The sequence below is a fragment of the Vespa velutina genome, chromosome 25 (genome assembly GCF_912470025.1).
Source record: "Vespa velutina chromosome 25, iVesVel2.1, whole genome shotgun sequence".
Taxonomy (NCBI): domain Eukaryota; kingdom Metazoa; phylum Arthropoda; class Insecta; order Hymenoptera; family Vespidae; genus Vespa; species Vespa velutina.
This window is the reverse complement of record NC_062212.1, coordinates 705202-722701: the sequence shown is the minus strand read 5'-3', so window position 1 is coordinate 722701 and position 17500 is coordinate 705202. Positions and strand designations below refer to the sequence as shown.

The following is a 17500-nucleotide window of genomic DNA, read 5'->3' as shown; positions in this document are numbered from 1 at the left end:
GGGTCATACCAACGTTCCATTCTATTCAACCGATGGTTTCTAACTCAGGTACAGTGAACTCAGGGCCGTACGATATATCGTCTTAAAAATATATTCTACATATAATTTAATAATAAAAATTTTATTATTAAATTTAAACACATATGATATTTCGAGTATTATTTTTTATAACAAATTAATTAATTTAACGATGACAATGAACAAGATGATAAATGATGACAATAATAATAAAAGAATAATGATGAGGATTATGATAATAATATTAACAAAAAAAAAAAAAAAATAAATAAATAATAATAATAATCACGTATCAACGAATCGAAGAATAACAGTTTGTAACCATGGTTAAGATAATATTCCCATATGGTTTGTGTTGGTTAAGATTGTACGTAACGTTAAACTAGAAAGAAAGATTTTCAACCCTGGAGAAGGTGAGGGATCGATAAAGGAACGGACAGGAACGACAGGATGATCTCTAGTAAAGACTATACAGAGAGAAAGAGAGAGAGAGAGAGAGAGAGAGAGAGAGAGAGAGAGAGAGAGAGAGAGAGGAAGCGTAGCCGGGAGCATCAGAAGCAACAGCAGCAAGAGAAGCAGAGAACGGTAACAGCAGAAGCAACGTCGGTTGGATCAGTGGCTATGCAACCAGCAACCAGCAAACCAGCAACCACAGCAACTATCTTTCTTTCTTTCTTTCTTTCTTTCTTTCTTTCTTTCTTTCTCGATTGCTAAGCGTCGACTGCATCAGGCACCCCGCTGCCACACTGACTCTGATATACTCTCGAGATATCCGGGCAAGATTTAGTACATCCTTTTGCCAGCTGCCCCGCAGAAAATCTGCGCTGGGAATCTCCCTTACAACCGATCGAAATGTTTCTTCTGTCCTTGAAATGAATACCACGGGTGGGAAAACAAGGTGAGCCTCGATACGACGATTGCCTCTAGTATTCCTTCCTTACACTTTCGTACTTAGCCTGCGTACCTACCTACCTACCTACCTACCTACCTACCTACCTACCTATCTACGTGCCCATACGTATTTACTTTATTTTATCTCTTATTTCTACTTATTCTTCTATTCTTGGCAAAACCCAGAACGATACCACCGCGATTTCGTGCCTCGAGAAATGTAGAAACTCTGCTGAAGTATTTCTTTACGATATCAAATTATATATATATATATATCTTTCTCTCTCTCTCTCTCTCTCTCTCTCTCTCTCTCTTTATCTTAACTGAAAGAGGTTATTGACCTGGAAAATATCTTAGAGGAATGATAATGTCGATCGAACGAGGCACCTATCGTCTTTAATGTTCCATTAAAATTTTTCATTAGATTTGCCAGATGACAAAATTTATCGGCTCTCGAAGTATTCACAATTTGAGGTTAGCCGATGATTTCAACGAAAACGAAGAATTTGAGTTATTTCTTTCCTCTTTTTTTTTTTTTTTTATAGCAAGCTTAACAACCCGTTAAAGAATAAATAACCATAAATTTTCACTTTGTCCCTTGACAATGAATTTTACTTTATAATGGGGAAAAGGGAGGCGGTAGTTGGGATGGTTCGGAGTTAGGCGAACGGGCAGATTTGGGCGTGCGAGTGCGGAATCTTATATCTTGCTTGTTAAACGTCAAAAAAGATAGAGAGCCCATGGATCCATTGATCCATCTTTGTCCATCGTACTACAGCATCCATCCCAAATCGTTTTTGGAGTCTAAGGATTACGATTGACGTTGACAGTCGGTTGGTGTAAAGAATCAGATTTCAAGTGGACAAATTATCTTTTTTTTTTTTTTTTCTTTTTTTCTTTTTTTCTTTCCTTTTTATTTCTTTTTATTTTTTTCTGAGATCGATTTGAAATGGGGGAGATGGAAGATGGTGGATGGAAGATGAAAAAGTTCAAAGAACTCGTCTGTACTTTTTTATTTAGCCTTTTTGAGATATACTCCTTTTTTGTTTTTGCTGACGAGTTCGGTCCCGTCAAAAGGATCCGAGAGAAGAGTCCTTTTTACTGATTCTTTTTCTCTCTCTCTCTCTCTCTCTCTCTCTCTCTCTCTCTCTCTCTCTCTCTCTCTCTCTCTCTCTCTCTCTCTGGCCTCTGGCATTGGCTTTAAATGCAAATTTTTCTGTTGTGGGCAACACCTGACGTCGAAACACGTCGGTGTTAATGCCTCGCCATCATCCATCGGATCTAAAGATCTTTTTATCTTTTCTTTTTTCTTCTTTTTCTTCCTTTTTCCTTTTTTTTTTTTTTTTTGTCTATTATTATCACTGAAACGAATCATCTAAACATATTAGACCTAACCGGTGCTGGTGGTTATTAAATTTTTAATTATTTCTTTATACGTATATTAATTCGTAGTATCGTTGGGAGAGAATGTAAGGAATTGCAGGAGAGTATGTCACATCTGTGTTATTAGTTTAATATTTTTTTTATCAGTATCCTGTTAGTCGATTGGGCCAAAAGTATTTTTTTTTTCTTTTTTAAAAATCAATTAACCTTTTACGCGACCTTTTTAGACTCGCAGTTTCATAAACGAGATTCGTTACTTTATAATCTGGTTGGATGGTAGAGGGACGGGAAGGGAGGGATTGTGGGAGAAATCATTGATCTAGAAAATCGACTTTAAAAAAAAAAAAAAAAAAAAAAAAAGACAAAAAAATCACTCAAAATGTTTTGACCCAACATTGTTGTTACGAAATCTAGTATTATTACGTTGTTGACAATATTCTAGGGATTTTTGTTGTTTCGTTTTTTTTTTTTTTTTTTTGTTTGTCATTCTCATTGTCGTCGTTGTTTTCGTCGTTCCTCCTATCGATCTCTACAACGAACGATAACAAATTCGGTTTGATATTTTCCCCAGATGTGTTCTCTATAGGGAATAATAAAATACCATGATGAATTAGTGATTCGTTGTGTTTGAAGTTTAGTAAACTAGACTACAAAGGAACAATTAGAATTACCAATCTCTGATAAAATTTGTTTGATTAAACTTAAGTTTTGATCTAAAAAAAAATATATATATTTTATTTTTTGGTTTTTCTTTTCAAACAAACGATTCGACGGTTAGTTTCACCCTAATGTCAAACAGGAAATCAAGTGGACAGTAGTAAGTTTCAAAGAGAGAGAAAGAGAGAGGGAATGAGTGTGTGGGATTCGTTTACCTCAACACCCACACATCCGTACACATGATCACACGAACTATTCATGTATAGAAATTGCTGCAAATTCAGTGAAATAAAATTTCAAATAAAATGTATCAAAGTGGTCCTGGTACATACTTTCTCTTAGTTTCTCTCTCTCTCTCTCTCTCTCTTTTTCAACTAACCTCTCCTGTCCTTACCCCCGTGTCCCCTTTCTTTCCCACCCACTCCTTTCGTTCATTGAATCTCTCATATCAAGTCCGACGAGTGGGAATAAAAATGATATGAAAGAAAGAAAGAAAGAAAGAAAGAAAGAAATAAACAAACAAACAAACAAACAAAAGAAGAAAAAAAAAGGGAAGAAGAAAGAGAAAAATTCGAGAGAAGAAACGAAACAAGCTGGCGATAACAGGACGAACAAATACTAACAATTGTTACTGTCAACAAAAATTTCTCTCTCACTCGTTTATCCGTCTGACGTGACGTTCACGTCTGTGTATGACTGAGGGATAGAAAGTGTGCTCCATACGTATATATATATATATACGTATGTGTGTGCACACATGCGCATTGAGAAAGTAAATGTATGTGAATGAGTGAGAAAAAAGTATAAGTGTATGAGTTTTCTCATACATTACTTCATATATATGTACATATATATATGTACATATATATATACATACATGTATGCGTTTATAACTGAACGAGTGAATGAATCCGTGTGTGCGTGTATACAAATATGTGTATGTGTATGTCGTATATGCGTACAATGAAGAAGAAGGAGGAGTCGAGAAGAGAGAGAGAGAGAGAGAGAGAGAGAGAGAGAGAGAGAGAGAGTTGGGCTAAATCTTTGAAAGAAAGAGTAAAGAGGATGGAGATAGTCGGACAGGTAGAGAGCGAGAGTGAACGTGAGGATGAAGGAGGATGAGGAAGAGATGGAGATGGTGTGCTGTTGCTAGTGTTGGTTCTTTGGTGCTTGTGAAGGAAAATGTGGAGGAGGAGGAGGAGGAGGAGGAGGAGGAGGGTAAAAGCAAGCCGCCGACACCATGGAATGATGAATGCGTTTGGGAAAGGAGCCGCATAAATCGTCGAGGTAATGCGTCTCTCTCTCTCTTTCTCTTTCTTTCTTATTTGGGCTGAATTTTGCCCCTTTGAATTTTACGTGCAAATGAGAACAAGAGAGACAAGGTATATATATATATATATATATATATATATATATATATATATTGTATATACGTATCTCTCAAAGATATTACGTCTTTCCTAAAGAAAATGTGACTACGTAGGAAGTTGGATTGTTAATCATTGAAATTTATTACATTTTCCCTCATGCGAATTCTTAGTTTAATATTGTACATTAAAAATTGTCATTAATTTTATTTATTTTTTATAATGATTCTCGTCAACAATATCAATGTGTATCAGTGTAAATTTTTCTTCTACATTGAACGTCATGTGTCTACATTTTTTTTTACACACACACACACACACACATGTGCTGGTTCATCGAAAATTTTTTTTTTATATATATATATATATATATAATCCTTTTATGGTACGTCGAATATTTTTAATGAACCTACGTATGTATTTAAAAAAAAAAAAAAAAAAAAAAAAAAGAAGGAAAAAAAAAGAGGACCGAGGATTATGATGAATAATACGATCAGGATTTGTTTTTCCTTTTGTACAAGTGAAACCGAAAGAGATGTCTTCTTGGACAATTTAAAAAAAGATAAGAAAAAAAAAGTGTAAACCTTGGCTTTGCTAGTCATCGAAAGAGAGAAAGAGAGATAGAGAAAGAGAGAGAGAGAGAGAGAGAGAGAGAGAGAGTGAGATAGAGAATATATAAAAGATAGTCCTGCAGAGAGGCGTGGGAAGGTACAGAGAAGGTTCATGTTTATTGCAGAAATATTTCAGCGTCTTAGGAGGCCGTGCCGATCCCTTCATAGGACATTTATCATGATAAGTAGCACCGTCTCTAACCCCCGACGGTCACCATAAGAATTAGCTTATTCCTTCGTTTTGTCGTCGCCGATAATTCTTCGATGAAATTTATAGATCGTTCGGTTGGTTCAGAAAGATAAAAGAATTTCCAAAGGAAAATGCAAGAATGATAGAAAGAAATAAAAAAAAAAAAAGGAAAAATGTCCTTAACTCTCGTCACGAATATTATCATATTCCTTATCGTTCATTCCTATCAATAAATAATTCAAAAGTTATGATTGAAACGTTGATTGAACGATTTAACAAATATCTGATTTATTCTGATACGATCAATGATCGATTTATTGATTCGTCCTACTAACTACAAAGATGATGACAATGACAATGATAATGATGATGATGATGATGATGATAATGATAATAATAACTTTGAATATTGACACGAATTGGATTGATAACTCTATAATCATTAATTTACTTTTGATATTTTTTAACGCCTAATCCGTTCATGTTGAAACATTAATAATAAAACTTATAAATTGCTTTAGTAATATAAATTCTCTCTGTCCGTCTAACTTTTAATTCTTTGTTTAGAGAAAAAGAAGGCGAAGAGAAAGAAAGAATAGGAGGGGAGAGGTAAAGAGAGAAAGAGAGAGAGAGAGAGAGAGAGAGAGAGAGAGAGAGAGAGAGAGAGAATATTACCAGAGAATAATACCAGAAATAATTTCGCACGTCAAGTGGAACCCTCAGATATATGGCCGACCTTTTAAATGGTTCTTAATTCCTTTATTAAAGATATCCAGTATGTCCTGATAATTTGCCAGATACTTGAAATGAATCATGTTAAAGATTTAACCTTGAAGAATTAAAAAAAATTTCTCAATAATCAAATTTTGTCAATGATCTATAATCTAAGAATTCATTTTAAGATCAATATCGTTCAATTAACATATCTTCTTACTTAAAGATAATTTCACCTTTAATAGAATTGATAGTTTTTTCAGAAATGATTATAAATATCGATCATTATATTTTTGCAAAATTTTTTCTAGATTGATATTTCAATGCGGAATATAAAATTACAATGTTTCGAAACTTTTTGATACTTCATAATATTTACAATCGTAATAAACGATTTACATATGTAATACATTTCTCTCTGTAGAAATCATATCTTCTATTTTATATTTTATTTAATATATTATATATATATATATATATATATATATATATATATATATATATACATGTATATGAGTAAGAGTAAATGGTTAGAATGGTTTGAATCGATTGTATACCATATCGAACGTGCGAGGTAGGCAGCTACGATGCAGTATTTACAATCCTGGCTTACTTACATCTACGTGTATTACTACTACACTTAACAATTTTACCCCTCTTCCTAGCCCCTCCCCACCCTCAATCGTTCAACCAATACAACGTCCTCATCATGGATTGAATCGCAACCCACACACGTACACACACATAAACACACATAAACACACATAGGGTAAACTCGTCTATAGGTATCCTTGTGTCTATATATGGCCATTGCAGGTTCATGCCAATATCTCCTTCCACCTCCCACTCCTCCCACTCCTTTTGGACCTCTCTTAGAATATTCTCGAAACTTTTCCTGCTTCTTGAATCATTGTTCTATAAAAAGAAAAATAAAAGGAAGAAAGAAAGGATAAGAAAAAAAGAGACAAAAAATATACAGCGAAAAGTAGTTCCTATTTTATCTATATATATATATACAGTGTGTCTCCTATATAAAGTAATCATTTATTTTCTTCAAATATATAACTAGATTAGATCGATATAATCATAATTTATGATTCACGATCATATTCCAATTTATCGATCCTTTTTAAATAACAATAATTTCATCTAGAGATCCTTGCACCGTCGTAGAACATTGCTATTCGTTCGAGAGAAAAAAAAAAAAAAGTATTAATTAAAAAAATGATAATATCCTTGAGAGTTCCAAGTTCCTTTCCAAATTTTGCACAGTTTGATTTCCTCAACAACCGTAATGATTGAAATATTTTGTCAATTTTTGTAAAATAAATTAATATAAAATCTTTAAGGGTGGGAAGGGGCACCCCTATAATGATTCAACCTACTCCTTTACCCTTTTTTTTTTTTGCAATCGTTAGATAAAAAATATCATGATACGGTGTAGGCGAGAGACAATATAAAAGAGGTGTAGGTAGCTGACTAAACTGACACTCTAAAGTTAGGACTTACGTGTGAGTGTGTGTCTGTGTCTGTGTCTGTGTGTGTGTGTGTGTGTAACAGTTAAGGGACTTCCTTAAATCTATCTCCATTCTCTTTCTCTCTTTCTCTTTGTTTTACTTCCTTTTAACAGGGATATTCCTTCCTGTCTTACGTGGGATTTCCTGGCCTCTCTTTTCCCATAGAAAACTCTATGGAGTAACCTCGGTGTGAATTATTCTTAGACTCTCAACATTCTTTCATTGTCTCTATGGAATCGGAAAAGGAAAAGAGAAAGAGAAAGAAAAAGAAAAAGAGTGAGAAAGGGGGGTGGGTGGGAGTGGGGAGGGAGAGGGGAAATGATTACGATGGGTTTGTTGGAGAATCGAGGGAATGGGAGGGATAGGGCCAGGGAGTGGGGGAAGGTTCATGGAGGCCTTCCAGTTATAGGATAGGTTAGATGAAAAGTTTTTCCATAGAAAATAACGAGAGAAAATAATTATTAACTTTTAATTATTATGTACTAACGATTTAATTATTATATACAATCAAATGTATGATTGTTTATTCTTGATAAATAATTAAATACTCCGATGTTAATCTCTGATATAAATCTTTCTTACTTCTTTTTTTTTTTTTTTTTTTTTTGCTTCATGGCAAATTTTTTGAATCGCGAACAAAAAAGATCGATTTGATACGAGAGACAAATATTGTTTTTGATTTTTGTAGACAACGATGAGTATTAATTAACAGATTGATCAGTCAATTAGAGATTGTTATAACTTGCATATAGGGTGAACTGAAAGTTTTTCAAATGAAATAATAAAATTAATCACTACTTTCTTTTTTCTTTCTTTTTTTTTTTTTTTTTTTTTTTTTTTTTTTTTTTTTTTTTTTCTCTCCTCCCATTACTTCCGTCAGCTGTTCCACCTGTGTCGTCACGTCGTAAAACTTCATATTTAGCTGATTATAAGATTGGCCTAAATGGTCTTGAAAATGGGGCCGATCGATTTTTATAACACACTCAGAAACTTTTGACTCACCCTATAGCCTATTAATTGTTCGCTAATTGCGGAATCGAATTCTTACGAAAACGAATTAAGTTTGATAAAAGAAATGAAGCTTTTTTTTTTTTTTTTTTTTTAATTGGAATATCACTTCTTTACAAATAAGGATTAATTCCTATGAAGGCCTACTTGACACGACGTCCATGTTGTCCTTTTTCTTTTTTTCAAAAAAAAAAAAAAAAAAAAAAAGAAAAAAAAAGAAAACACTATTAAAATTTCATGAGAAAATATTTCTATTCTCGTTCGATATCATCCAACACGAGACACACACGTCCATTGTCCATGAAATACATTCATCCGACAATGATTTTCTTGAGAAAACAAGATGGAAGAAAAAAAAAAAAAAAAAGCAAAGCAAGTAAAATGAAAAATATCCTTTTTACGGGATTAACTGGAAACATTAAGGATTTTCAAAGATAATAAAAAAATTATCGATGTCGTTTAACGTGTTTAACGACCGGTAAAAAGTCTCTTGGTCACAGTTATGTGATCCGTCTTATTGCTGAACTATTTGCCGCTGTGTTGGTTCATTGAGGATCGCCATTAAACGCCGTGGGAAGATCATAAATTCGATTTTAAATAATGATCTTGATATTAGACAAGCTCTCTCTTTCTCTCTGTCTCTCTCACTCTTTTCTTATAAAAAAAAAAAAAAAAAAAAAGAAGAAGAAGAAAAAAAATATTAATCACAAATAGAAATTTATATTAATCCAATTAATCGTTGATTACGACAATAGTAATAAATTATTATGGTTGTTGACATGGAATCAATGATTCCGCGCTCCCCTTAGAGAAATCTGCACTTGAAAGGTAAACTTGATTGATCGATCAAACGTCAAATAGATGTCAGATTTTGAAGGGCTAGTCCTTTGACTGAGCAAAACCTTTCACCCATGATAAATCCCCCATCTTCCCTAATACCCGTCGCCCAACCTCCAGCTTCCTAAATTAATGGGGGGTTTGCGTCGACACCTTGAACAGTACTAATCATGTTTAGGAACACCATAGAACCTACGATATATATCGTATCCTTTGATGGGAAAGCATTTAACTCGATTCTCGATTAGATTCGAAATTTATTTCCCTTTTGTTATTTGATCGAACATAACCTTTTTCGAAAATTGAATTACCATCCTTTGGAGTTCCATCAAAAAAAGAAAAAAAAAAAAAAAAGGAAAGAAAAGAGAAAGCGTAGATTATCTTCACTGACTTTTAAATGATTCCGGTTTAACAGGATAATGATGATAAGAAAACAAAACAAAAAAGGGTTGGCTAGGTGCGGGGTGAACTAGGTAAGGGGAAGAGGGGAAAATGTCACATCCTGCACGTACGTAGAATTAAAAGCGAGAGGGCCCTAAAGAAAGACAGAAAGAGAGAGAGAGAGAGAGAGAGAGAGAGAGAGAGAGAGAGAGAGATAGTTAGCTATCGAGGTCAAACCTCGAACGAACTAAATTGAACGCGATCTAATCTGAAAGGGACCTTGCACCTACTTTTTCACAGTCCCCTTTACCCCCACCCCAGCCCTCAACCGTAAAAGAGCCGTCTCTGGAGATATCCGTTCTCTCTCTCTCTCTCTCTCTCTCTCTCTCTCTCTCTCACTCACTGTCTCTCTCTTCCTCTGTGTTAAAAACGGATGTTGAATGTCGCCTTGCTACGTCACTTTGAAATGAGAGAGAAAAAAAAGAGATAGAGATAGAGATTTTATCAGAGAGAGAGAGAGAGAGAGAGAGAGAGAGAGAGAGAGAATGATAGGTAGTGCTCTTTTAAAAAATAATTTTTTTTTTTTTGCTCTCGTTCAGATTGGTCCTATCGGTGACACCTCGACGTCACGCGTTTTTTAACTCCCACCTCCTTTCCTTTCGTGAACACCTTATCCTTTTGTTTTTTTTTTTGTCAATATTCTCTTAGCCCATTTTTTCTTTCTTTCTTTCTTTCTTTCTTTTTTTTCTCTCTTTTTTTTCTCTCCCCCTCCTATTATTACGTTCCTGAGATCGTCATTGAATTCTTCGGACATCTCATTTTCCAATTGTCCTTGTTCAATTTTCTCTCTGTCTTTTTTTTCTTTTTTTTTTTCTTTCTTTCTTTCTTTCTTTCTTTCTTTCTTTCTTTCTTTATTTTTCTTTTTTTTTCTCCTCCATAAAACAATTCACAGCTTATAGAAATCATTTTAATTTTTAATTTGTAAAATTCATCTTGTAATTTTCGAATGTTTAATTTATAAATCTTTTTCTCCGTTTACATGTACGGATATTTTCTCATTTCATAAATTTCTAATTTCTAATTTTCAATTCATTAACCCACGTAATGACCTGATCATTTATTAATTTCCAATTTCTAATTTCTAATTTCTAATTCGTTCACGTGGAATACGTTATAGTTTATAAATATTTCTAATTAACAATCTATTCAATTTCTAACTTTTCACCGGGGATATATTCTACAAAATTTCGCAAATGCAATAATTGATGATTCATAGACTTCTAATTTTTCATTTTCGTCCTTTTATATTTTTTTTTTTTTTTTACACGAAACGAAATACACTCTACTGAGGGGGAAGGGGAATGCTGTTGTAATTTATTTTTAACAAAAAAAAGAAAAAAGATTTCACCGAACGTACAATATTTTTCTCACGTTTCGAGAAAAAAAAAAAGAAATAAGTCTGACGGTTGGAGGATTGGGGTGGGAGGTTAGGAAGTTGGGTTGAGAGGTTAGGAGTTTAGGGTGGGAGGTTGGACCCGTTCACGTGAGAAAATGTCAGAAGAGCGAAAGATCTCTAATGATAATACATTTTGGTAGTTAGTGAAGGGTCGTTAGGGTAGAAACATTTAGGAAGTGGAAGTATCCAGGTATCCAGAACATTATCCAGGACATTAGCCAGGAGTTGTCTCCTTTCATTAACAAGGTCGTACATGTGCGAACTCCAATGGCCAATTACGTATTGCTGTCTCTCATTGCCAAGCTTTAGGTTACCCTTTCTTGTAGAAAGAAAGACAGAGACAGACAGATAAAGAGAGAGAGAGAGAGAGAGAGAGAGAGAGAGAGAAGGGGCGAATGGAAATCGCCCTAAAGTATTCACTCTAGCAAAGGGACAGGACAAAAGGATTCATGTTCGTAGACGATTTTTTTTCTTCCTACTTTTTTTTCTTTTTTTTTATCTTTTCTTTCTTTCTTTCTTTCTTTCTTTTCGTATTTTTCACCCTCATAGCCTTCGTGGCTCTTTCTTTCTTTCTTTTTGTTTTTTCTTTTTTTTTTTTCGTCAAGTATTCGCAAGGAATCAACTTTGAATTTCCAGGAAGGGCTTCCCAAGTTAGGGTTGGAATTGGGCTTCAGTTTTACATCGCAAAAGGGTGTGCAAATTATTTTCTTTTTGTTTTTTTTTTTTTTTTTTTTAATATTATTTCTTATGTTTATTTTATCAATTATTTTTTCCTTTCTCTTTTTTTCTTTTTTCCTTTTGTAAACGAACGTAAGATTCCTTTTTTTGTTTTTATTTTATTTTTATTTTTTATTTTTTCTTTTTTCAAGCGTACGGCCCAATTCCTATTGTTTATTCGTCGCGACAAATTTTTTTTTTCTTTTTTTTTTATTATTATCGTTAATAAGCATATAGTTAGTCGAATTTTGTGTACTTTGATCGATGACTATGTTAAGTACTCTTTTAGTTTTGAAGGGTGAAGTCAACACGATATCGAGAGAGAAACTTCTCGCTGCTTTATGGTAGAAACTTTATGATGGGGTGCTGGGGAGGGGAGGGGGCAGGAGGAGAGAGGGGAGAGATTTCACTAAGCACGTAGGGGTAGCTAAAAGCTTCTGACATATTGCTGGTAAAGGGAAAGGGCAAATATAGGTATAGTTTGAGGAATAAGAGGGAAGGTGATAGACTACTGTGTACAGAATGTTCGTGCTATTGGATTTTGTTCGAGCTAGTTCGCTAACAATATTATTTTGATCTGTGTATACGCACACACACATATATATATGTGTGTGTGTGTGTGTGTGTGTGTGTATAAAATTTATTATAAAAAAAAAAAAAAAAAAATCAACAAAAATTAAATTCTTTAAAATAAAACAGAATTGAATGAAATATTTTAATTTAATTTTTTTTCTCTTTTTTTTTTTTCATGTTTAAAAATAGTCTAATTTTTACATGCGCGTATATAATCCAATAAATCTACAGGGTGATAACTTTTAAATAAGATCACCTAAATATCTCCTTTGAGTTATTGTGATGGAAAAAATATTTTTTTACGTAACGTGCATTTGTGTGTCAAGTGATCAATATCTGTTGGGATTATTTTTCATGGGATTATTATGATCATTAGTGTTGTTGTTTTTTTTTTTTTTTTTTTTTTTTCTTTGAAGATCGTAAAAGATATCGGAAGATTGTCGAACAGGATATCTGTATTTAAAAAGGAATCAGACTGTATATTATAACAATAGAACTGATATACCATTTTCTCCAATGATTTGTCATTCATGAATTACAAGGGAATCTGTAAACGGGACGACATAGTTACAAACGCGTTAATTCAATCGTGTTTGGATAACTCGATTTATCCCAATGGTGGATCATCAGGCCGACTGGATTTTGCACAGTTTCCCATAGGATAACGAGCAAACACGTAATACAGATTTGCACGTTCATTTATCCTAACGAAAGTCATAACAATCCCTTGATAATCTCGTCTAATCAGAAAATTCTTTTTCCATAATTTGTGTCAACTTTGTGTACGGGTGAAAGAAAAAAAAAAAAAAAAAAAGAAAAAAGAAAGAAAAAAGAAAAAAAAATCGAAGGAAAAAAAATTTATTCGCCAGTACCTAATAAACAATATGACGAATAATATCATTCTAATGTAATCGTTAATGTTTATTAGAAAATTAAATGATCGCGTTAAATAAATTAATTATCAAAATCATACGAATATTTCTTTCTTTTTTTTTTTTTTTTTTTTTTTTTTTTATTTTTATTTTTTTTATTTTTTTTTTTTTTTTTTTAAGACGAACGTCGCCATACGATTATATAAATATTATAAATTGAAACGATCTATTAGAAAATATTTTGATATGACTGATAAAAGATTATAATTAGAATTGAATGTCGTATCGATATTTTTTCTTACTAAGAAAGCAAATCGTTTTGATATCGTCGAAGTCTTCTATCCCCCTCTTGAATCTAAATCGATCAGGGATACCAAAGAGGATTACCTTCGTTATTTCTAAAGATTCTCTCTCTCTCTCTCTCTCTCTCTCCCCCTCTTTTTCTCTCTCTCTCTCCCTCTCTTTCCTGTTTTCTTTATGAACATTTTCAAGCTCTTTCAACAGACTAAAAAAATCTTATTTCGTAATCCTTCAATAAAGTATAATATATTTTGTATTGGTATATAAAAATGGAAGTAGCCGAGAGGTTTAAAAATATATAAAGGAAAAAAATAAAAAAAAAATAAAAGAAAAAAGAATTATTCACATACACGATAACATTTTGATGAATTTGCAATTTTAACGATATCAATTAATAATCGATGAAAGACTGACCCAATTAAGTTATTCTTACTGCGGAATAATTTCTCTCTCTCTCTCTCTCTCTCTCTCTCTCTCTCTCTTCGAGGAAATATAACTCAGTAATGTATTCCTTTTATCCTTTTAGCTATACGTTCGTTAAACTCATGGGACTATAATATTTCTCCGTTCAACGTCGGCCAAAAATTATAACTTTTTAATATTTTCAAAATGCGTTAGAACTTTTGTTCTCGATCGAATTAAAAATTGCAATATGTGAAAAGAAATAATTCATTTTTTTTCTTTTTTATTTTCACCCTCCTCCGCTCCGCTGCCCCCCTCCTCCCTTTAATCGTACGCCTCTCAAAAATATTTTCTTACTATTAGCTTTGCCATTGGTAATAATTCACCCTGTCCAATGACGTTGTTTAGAAAGAAAGAAAGGAAAAAAAAGGGACAAAAAGAACAGCGAGGAAATTCGAAATGAACAAAAATCATCGATGACGATCATCTCCCACCCCTTCATACCCATCCCCCCTTTAACTTACCCTTTTGAGAAAAAAAAAAAAAAAGAAAAAAATATTTATCACTCATCAATCGTATCGTTGTTAGTTATTAGCCTAACAAAAAAGAATGTCCTGAATGATCGCTTTAGCGATTTTAAACGAGAAAGAAGAAGAGAAAAGCGACGGGGTGGGAGGTTGGTGGGTGGAAAAAAGGTAAGAGTGTAACGTAAGGAATACAATGAAAAAAGAAAAAAGGATGGTGGGGGTGGGTGATAAAGTGGCGGAGAAAGGGGTTGAAGGAAAGTCCCGTCTCGTAGGCGGGAAGGTGCGTTAAAGGAGAAGAAGAGAGATAGACAGATAGATAGAGATAGAGATAGAGATAGAGATAGATAGATAGATAGAGAGAGAGAGAGAGAGAAAGAGAGAGAGAAAAAGAGAGAGAGTGGGGAGGGGTGGGGAGAGCTTGGGAAACGGTCGGTCGATCTCTCCTGGTTGCCAGGCGACCGACATCCGGCCAGCTTTGGTGGTGGTTTGCCGACGATGGCGCCACCATCGCAAGCACCAGCACCCTTATCAAAGAGGTGGAGAGAGTAGTCGTGCGATGCACCCCACGGTGGTGGGTACTCGCGTTCTCTCTCTCTCTGGGTGTCCGTGTTTGTGCGTGCGTGTGTGTTCGCCGGTATCTACATTTCTTCTTATTCTTCTTCTTCTTCTTCTTCTTCCATCCCTCACACACCCTCTTTCTCTCTCTCTCTCTCTCTCTCTCTCTCTCTCTCTTTTCTTTTGATATTTTTCATTTCTTTGCTTTCTTAGAATTAAAAAAAAAAAAAAAAAAAAAAAGAAAAAAATAATACATACGTACGTACGTATATTCATGTATGTGTGTGTGTATGTATGTGTATGTGTGTACATACACATATATACATATATATATATGTTGTATATATAAAAATGATAGAAAGAGAGAGATATATATATATATATATATATAGAAAGTATAGCATAACCTAAAAATAATTTGTCCTTATCGAAGAAGAAGAAAAAGAAGAAGAGGAAGAAGAGGAAGAAGAAGATGATTACGATGACGACGATGATGATGATGAAGATGAAGAAGAAGGGTTGATATCGCGTCGCCATCTTGTTACAGCCGGTACATGCTCCCTTCTCACTACCCCCTTCCATCTTTCCATTTCACCCTTTTCTCTTCTTTTCCATTCTATTTATCTCTCTTTCTCCCTCTCTCTTTCTCTCTCTCTCTGTCTCTCTCTTTCTCTTGGCGGCGTTGTTGGTGCATTTTAGGAAGGGGGAGTACTCTCTCTCTCTCTCTTTCTCTCTCTGTGTGTACGTGCAACTTCCGGGGGTTGTTTTTGGCAATGGCCGACCGTGCTGTTGGTGATATCGTGTGTTAACCTGGGTGGAGGGTCGAGCTATTGCAGGGGTCGTTGAACGTTGTGGGGTAAGTCTCTCTCTCTCTCTCTCGCCCTCTCTCTCTCTCTCTCTCTCTCCATCTCTCTCTTTCGATAGCTGTGTTTCATTGACACGTGCTTCGACATGTTACACAATCGCACGCACACACTTACGCGAACATATTCTTCCTTTAATAATAATAATATTAATAATAATAATAATAATAATAATAATAATTATACAAATCTGATCATCATTCATTATTTTTCTTCTTAACGAAATCTATCAATATTCTTTCTATTTCTACTTTCTTTGTTTATCTTTTTTGTTGTTCTTCTCTCTCTCGCTCTCTCTCTTGAGAATTTTCTTTCGCTCCTTGATTTTTTTGACCTTCAATTGTACGTGACCTTGGTACCTGTTTATCTACAAATAAAGATTAAGTTTTGTTTGATCGTGTTCTTAACATCCTTTGTTAGGATTTATTTTATTTTCACGGTAACTCTGGCTGGCAGGGTGGTGGGAGAGAGGAAGGAGAATGGTGGGGGAAGCTACTGGGGGATCGAATTGGCGTCTTCTATCTTTTTTTTTTTTCTCTTTTTCTCTTTCTTTCTCCTCTCACTTTTTGCTTCATACAACGGGTGAATCCGAAAGATTCGATTCGATGAGACGCTAAAGTAATCGCAATTGAATGATCGAATTTTCCTTCGGGATAGGGGGAGTAAGGTGGGGGATGGTTATCGAAAGAAAAAGAGGATGGGAAAAACAAATAAAATAAAATCCAATTCGCAATAATGAATTTAGTTTACCATTAGCTCGAACGAAATCGATCTATACGTTTTTTTTTTTTTTTCCTTTTTTTTTTCCCTCTCAAATAGTTATTACACGTTCTCGTGACATTACATATCATAAAATTATTATACACATAAGTAGGTTATATACATAATTAATATTGTTAATCGTACTATACTGTATACCTAGTAGACGACGTATACAATGCTTCAGAGATCAACTCCCATCAAATATTCATACGACAATCCTGATCACCCACGTTCACTCATGTTCACAGTGTTCTGAATATGGGACCGGTTGCTTGTTCATGCAGATGATATACCCGATTGGATACCGATTAACGTCATGTTGAATATTATTCATGTCACGAAGATTCAAATCCTTTCTCTCGATGTTATAACAACAATAACAATAACTATGACGATGACCTTCCCCTCTTCATCCCCCCTCTAAAAAAAAAAAGAACAATAATAATAATAATAACAATCGTCACCAAAAAAAAAAAAAAAAAAGAAAAAAAGAAAGAATTGAAAAGAATGAAAAATTAATGATTCTCAACAATTGTCGATGGAATTAAAGAATAACAAACTTGCGTTTAATAGATCATTCATCTTATGAAAAATGATAAATGGATCCTTTCTCGATAATGCAAAACAATAACACAACAATAATAATGATAATAATAATAATAATGATGATGATGATGATGATGATGCTGATGATAATCGTTCAAAAAAAAAAATCCAAGAGAATAAAATAAAAATAATCGTTGAAGTTAAGATTAGAAAACTTATGGTTAATAAATGGAGAGAGAGAGAGAGAGATAGAGAGATAGATAGCACATCTGAAGAAACGTAGGCTGATTCCCTCGAGTATGGTTGCAGCCCTTAAAGGGAAGTTATCGACGTGAGAAAAGAGAGAGAAAGAG

General features: G+C 33.9%; 1 protein-coding gene across 9 annotated transcripts in view; it reads left to right on the top strand.

Moving 5' to 3' along the window:
• Positions 1-17500, top strand: part of LOC124957401 (SH3 and multiple ankyrin repeat domains protein 1) — a 144586-nt gene that overhangs the window by 78812 nt on the left and 48274 nt on the right. The window contains exon 3 of one of the 9 annotated variants that reach the window (XM_047514425.1): positions 15410-15526. The exons of 7 other annotated variants lie outside the window; for them this stretch is intronic. The gene's annotated coding sequence lies outside the window, so the exon portion shown is untranslated. Of the gene's footprint in view, positions 1-15409; positions 15527-15627; positions 15833-17500 lie in introns of those variants that run through there. One more of the 9 variants, XM_047514426.1, reaches the window with a different exon arrangement.